The 6,232-nt window shown below is 51.0% G+C and overlaps 1 long non-coding RNA gene across 1 annotated transcript; it reads left to right on the top strand.

Moving 5' to 3' along the window:
- Positions 1 to 1,277: 1,277 nt before the first annotated feature.
- On the top strand, positions 1,278 to 2,684 carry LOC106891030. The gene is made up of 3 exons (XR_001412622.1): positions 1,278 to 1,383; positions 1,870 to 2,116; positions 2,588 to 2,684. It is a non-coding gene; the product is annotated as an uncharacterized LOC106891030 (long non-coding RNA).
- The last annotated feature ends 3,548 nt before the right edge of the window (positions 2,685 to 6,232 follow it).

The raw sequence follows: 6,232 nt of genomic DNA, 5'->3' as shown, positions 1-6,232 counted from the left end.
TATTTATAAGAAAACAAGAAAACAGCTCCTCAATGGCACCGATCTTGCCTCCCTCAAGTGCTGCTACGCTGGTATAAATAAGGAAAAAGAATGACCAGACTAGGTCAGAGCACAAGTGCATCCAGCCAAGTGTTCTGTCTCCAGCAGTGACCAACAGCGTATGCTTTGGGAAATGTCTAGGAATAGGTCAATCTGAGAGCACTATTTCTCTAGCAGCCTCCAGCAGTCTGCAGCACTGGGAGATCTTTGTGGTTTCTAGCTCTGACTGGAATTTTCTTCCACGAGCTTGCCTAGTCATTTTTTAAAGTTATGCAAACTTTGAGCATCCGCAAAATCTTCACTCAAATAGTCCCATAGTTCTCCTGTGTGAAGCTGTATATCTTATTTTGTTTTCAGCATATCACCTACTAATTTAACTCAATGTTCCCAGCTCTTGCATTAAAAAGACAGTGAAAAATCATTCTCCCTTCAACTCCCATTCCTTGGACATGTCTGGCTCACAAAACAGGGAGCGGCATAGAGATGCCTGGGCTAATAGAGACCAGAATTGGTAAGTCTGCAGTGGACAGTCTGATTTCACTATCAGCCCACAGATACCTTCTTCCTCTGGTACCTACAGTGGTGAGTTTGGAGAGGAGCCAGAGGCCATACCTGTATTACGGTCTGGTTGCAGATGCTTAAGGGGATGCTGCTGGCAGTCAGTGATGCAAAACGCCCTGCTGAAGTTATATGCATTACTTACAGAACTTAAAACATACATCCCTGTCTCCATGTCAATTTACATCCATTCCTCTTGGACCTCAGTAAATCCTGTAAATATACACAGGCAAGCAAACTGCCTGACCAAAGAGCTCCTTCTGCTGCAGCCTGTTCTGGTGAGCTTTATTACAAATACAGTGATATTTGGGTATTTTTTTTTTTTTTGCTTGATTAACTTCTAAGTCTTATTCTTGGGACCTTTTAATTACAAGTCACAAGGTTTCACTAAAACAAATTTTTAGCCTGGAAAACCTGAAGAACAGAGCATTACAAGTCACAAGGTTTCACTAAAACAAACTTTTAGCCATCACTGGAAAACCTGAAGAACAGAGATCTAAAGGCTTGCAAAACCCTCCCAAACCCCAGAGAAATGAAGAGGAAGTGAGCATTTTTCACTTACCATCATTTATTATTTTTAAGTCGGTCTCATGATTTGAAGCGGTGACGCTCCTCGGTGGCGTGACCAAGCCTACACTATTCATCTGGGCTGGGGGAGCGGGCTGGGAAGTTTGGCAGACTCAAGTGGGTGGCTGGCAGCTCGCATGCGGTGCCTTTCTGCCTCCTCCTCCTCCTCTGCCTCTCCTGGTGGAGTGGGGAGAGCCAGGGCTCCAGAAGACGTCAACGGTGGGTTCAGCTGGTTGTGGTGGGATGGAGGTGTCCAGCAGACAGAAGGGTCATGCAGCTTCTTAGCTCAATTTATCAGGAGATACCTGGCAGAGCCCTCTGCTCTGTCTGCTCTGCAGACATCCTGTGTCAATACAGGAAACACAAGCTCCCACTTGTACAGGAAGGGCTTAACCTGCTTTCAAGTGGGGTCAGTGCAATTAGGAGCAGTGCCCACCCCCTCTGGGAGCTGGTAAGTGATTGCAAACTGCCACTTCAGACCTCCTCCTCCTTCCTGCTGCCACAGGTTTGCTCTGGGGCAAAACAGTGTTTTCCCCAGTTTCCTCCAGGTCCTGTGCAAATCCTCAGGACTGCAGAACGCTGTTTCCATAGCACATTGCACTCCTAAGGGCTGGTTGCTTTGGCACAGGGATAAGATGAAATCAAAGGACAGTACTTTCGTGTCAGCTCATTTCCCTGTTAACTCTGGATCTCTGTCTTCTGCAGATGGTGCTTAAAGAGAAGTTTGCTCCATTGATCCTGTCAAATATCTCCTTGAAAGTTCTGAATGGAAAACATCCTGCTTATCTCTAATCAAAGCTGGGTTTTCTCTGCCTCTGGGCCAAAACACTGCAACAGGCTTGGCTGTTGCGGGAGTGGTGGATGCTGAGCTGACATGGGGTTGCCTGCTGCCTTTCCAGGCATGGGGAGAACCTGAAAACCAGCCTCTTCCCACTGTGCCACTGGCTGCAAGGTATTTGGGGATGCAAGGGGTAATTAGAAACAGCAATGCAGCAACTCCCAGCTGGGTGGTTGCTGACTGCAGCACAGTAAGTCTGAAGAGATCTCTCTTTCCTATCTATTAAAATAGACACCACTGCCAGCAAAAAAATTTTGGGAAGCGTGACTCAAAGTGGGGGAAGTAAGAGGGATAGGGCTGATCTGTAGCTAGACACCCACATCAGGAGAGCATCTAAGCAGAGCCACTTGCATCCAACTGTTGTCAACGTGATCTCAAATTAAACATATGCTTAAGTAGAAAAGGGACTGAGAGAGTAGTTGACTGTAGGAAGTTTTTGGCTCACATCGATAGAAGGCACATGTTAAGGGTGGCCGTGGGATAGACAGAGTCCTCTCTACCACAGGGCTTTTCTATAAAGCTTTAACAAAGAGCGTGAGGTTAAATAGATCTTGCTTTTCTTTCTCTCTTGTTACCCAAAATCAGCCCTGGACACCGATCTGAGGGGTGTCCCTCTGCCCTTGACTCCTTGCCAGGCATGGCTGGCTAGAAACACACCTCCAGATGGAGCAGGCTAGGAAAGGTAAGGAGATGCAAAGAGGAAAGAAATGAAAATGTATGCAGGCCTCTAATTTTGCTTATGTTTTTGCTGTCATTTAGACTGCTATGAAATGAATGTAAAATATTGTGATTCCGCTCTAATAACTTTTTTCATCCATTTACGCTGGCATAAATTTCCTCTGAGTAGAAATTTTTGTCAGAATCTGGTTGGGGCAGATCCTTTATTTTGTTATTTGATTGCGAAGAATGTACTTTCTCCCTAATATCTTTTTTTTTTTTTTTTCATTAAAAAGTAATAACTGAACATGGCCACCCAAAGCCACATATTGCAGTGAAGGCAGTCCAGCTAGAGAGCTTTTGTGTGAGGGGGAACCAGGAATATACTGGGCACTGAGGTGGGGGCCAAAGCAAATTTCAGCCTAAATAGTTTTGTTCCTCGTTAGTTGGATTAAAAAGTCAAAATTTCTGAGGAAAAAAGGTTTGACAGAGGAAGAGTTTTGGCTGAGTTTCTCCACTGGAACACTGTCTCCTGACATCCCACCTCATCCTTCCTCATCTCCGCCAGGTGTTGTGGTGGGGCAGCGAGTCACCACCTTACCCTCACCTTTCCAGGGAACGCTGTGCTGGGTACCCAGCCTGAAAAAGCAGCTTCCCAGGAAAACAGACGCCCCCATCCACCTGCCTCCATGGACAAGTGTCATCAGCTCCAGGGATTCCGTCCCCCAGCCCGGGGAGCGTGAGGGAGGCCCATGGCAAGGTAGGTGCCGCTGGCTTGGGATGAGGATGGCTGGCAGCCGGGACAGGGCTGGGATTCAAAGCACAGCGGTGGCTCTGGCTTGTCCCCCATGGCTGTGCCTCCGCAAGGTCTGCAGTGCCCAAAGAGGGCAGGGAAGGGATGGGCCTGCATGGTGTGGGGCCTAAAAATGGCTGCCAGGCCTGTGAGGCCTGTCTGGTTCCTCACAGCTGTGACAGGCCTTGGCAGGGGGGCTGTTGCTCTGGGGACAGAGAGGCCACCGTGACTTTGGCCAGCTGGATGTGAGCTGGCTGGCGAGGAAGGAAAAGGAAAAGAAGGAAGGAAAAGGAAAGGAAGGAAAAAACGCTTCTAGCCCTGAAGTATTCACGCTGCTGCAGGCTGGCCTGGTGTGGGGGGCTCCAATGCAAACCCCTCTCTGAGAGAGGCCCCAGGGAGGGCGAAGGCAGGGACCCGGCAGCACAGGGGAGGCCTCCACGGTGTTATGGGGATAGGGGGACCTGGATGGGGGAGGCCTCCATGGTGTATGGGGCCAAGGGAACGTGGTGACATGGAGAGGCCTCTGTGGTGTGCATGGGGACAGGGCCGGCTTGTGTTTGGGCAGGGGTCTCCTCCCACATGGCTTCCCCGGGCTGGCGGGTGGGAGGAGAAAGCAAGGGCCTGGTGGAGGAGCCGCTGTGCTCCTGCCTGCCCTCACCTCATACCAGGCCTCATTTTACTTCTTTTCACCCCAGAAAAACTATTTCAGGCCATGGCTATTTCTGTAGTTGGTTCCACAACCCGGAGCCTTGCATTGTGCTCCCCAGCTGCTCTCTGACTGCTCCGCTTTCCTCCCCCCTGGTGCTTTTTAAAAGTTTTGACTTTATTTCTTTTCTTTTTGTTCTTTTGGTGAGTACAAGACCCAGAACTGCTTCTGTGAAGCCAGGAGTGCCCCATGCTGCCACTGTGCCTGTCCCCACAGCATCTGCTTTTCGTCCCCATTTGACTTTATTTCTTTTCTTTTTGTTCTTTTGGTGAGTACAAGACCCAGAACTGCTTCTGTGAAGCCAGGAGTGCCCCATGCTGCCACTGTGCACTGTGTCCCCACAGCATCTGCTTTTCGTCCCCGAGTGTGCAGGGCTGGACCTGGCTGCAGCCTCCTTGGTGAGGCACAAGCACAACAAGCCCTGGAAGGCTTTTCCTCCCATTGCTCTCTGGCCAGTCTATCCTCCCAGCAGCTCAGTGCTCGCTGGGACAGTCTCTGCCCCAGGACATGGCACAGGCAGAGCTGTGAGGGCTTTGGGTTCCAGCTCCAGAAGTGGAGGCACTGGAGGGGAAACTAGGACCTCCTGATGTGCACATCTTCCCCCTTGCTTGTGTCAGGCTGGACCACAAGCCAGGAAGATGTGGGAAAGCGTGTGCATACCCCAGGGCTCTGAGAGCCATTGTCTCTCCCTGAGCCTGACAGCACATGTAGATCCATCCTCTTCTATCTGGCCTGCAGGGCTTCTGCCCGGAATAGTTAGGGTTTTCTTGCATTAGCTCATTTTTCCCTTGCAATCACTCATTTTTCCCTTGCAGTCGCTCATTTTTTCCCATGCAATAGCTCATTTTTTCCCTTGCAGAATAGATGAGGGCTCAGTTAGGCTCCAGGGCTTGCTTGCGTATCTTGCTGCTTGTCTGAGGCTCAGGGGGAAGAAGGGCTGGAGCTGCCGAGGGCAGGAGGAATTGCCAAAGCTTTGGGCTGGAAAGCTGGCATTAGCACAATGGGAGAAAGCATGAGAACTGAAGGCAGGTTTCATTTGGAGTTGTACCTTTGAGGGGACCAGGGGAACAGGAAGGGACAAGAGGCTGTGCAAGGACAGTGATAGCCCTGAGGAGGGGCAGGATTCCCGCTGACCACAGAGGAGATGCTCCTGAGAGACATGGCCATAGCATCCCAAGGTGCCTTCTCCCACCAGGGAGCCAGAGAGCAGCAAGCAAAGGGAACGCAGTGACACCAGCAGTCCCCAGTGCTGCCATCCATGCATCCTGCCCTTGTCACGCTGTGCATGGTGCAGGGCTCCTCCATCCATGGCTCTGCTGCTGGATGTCGCCTTCCCAGGTCCCCCGAGGTGGCAGGAGACCGTGTTGCACTTGCCAGTCGCTGCTGCCATCGCTGATCGCGATTTGCAGCTTTGCAGCTGTCACCGTAGGTGCTGTCACGACATCGTGACGGTGTTTGCTGATGTTGTTAATGAGCACTCTCTCCCGTGGATTCGCTTAACAATGTGGCACAGCACCCGCTGACAGGAGCTGAGGAACTGCCACGGCTGGAGCAGGGTTTATTAGGCAGCACAAGAAGGGCCTATTGAGAAATGTCCAGGGTGGGGAATTTTCCAGGTGAAACAGAGGGCAAAATCCCCATTTTCCACTCCATGGCTCCTTTCCCAGGGGATCCTTTGCCATTCTGGTCTGAGATCTCTGTAGCCTACAACAGCCCTGTGGGATGTGGGGCTGGTTTCCATCCTATATCAAAGGGCATCGAAATTGCTGAAACGTTTGGTTGCCCAGAGAGCATCGTGGCATGGGGCATGGGGCTCCCCTGTGTCTGGCTCTTGGTGTGTGTTTGCATATGGTGGTGGTGGCCACAGGACTTTCCTAGGTGAGCTGGGACATGCCACCTCCAGGGACACCCAGGGACACTGAGGTTTTGCTCACCAGTTTCTCTGCCTCCTTGGCCCCTGCAAGTTCAGTCAGGCAGGATGCAGCCAGCCACGCTCTGCAGTGCATACCTAAAGCACATGATGGCACTGCAGGAGCGCAAAACCGCCTCGGCCTCCTCTGCAACTCAACTGGAT

Source organism: Calidris pugnax, unplaced genomic scaffold (assembly GCF_001431845.1).
Source record: "Calidris pugnax isolate Ruff unplaced genomic scaffold, ASM143184v1 scaffold22, whole genome shotgun sequence".
Taxonomy (NCBI): domain Eukaryota; kingdom Metazoa; phylum Chordata; class Aves; order Charadriiformes; family Scolopacidae; genus Calidris; species Calidris pugnax.
The sequence above is the reverse complement of the archived record's forward strand: the minus strand, read 5'-3'. Positions and strand labels throughout refer to the sequence as shown.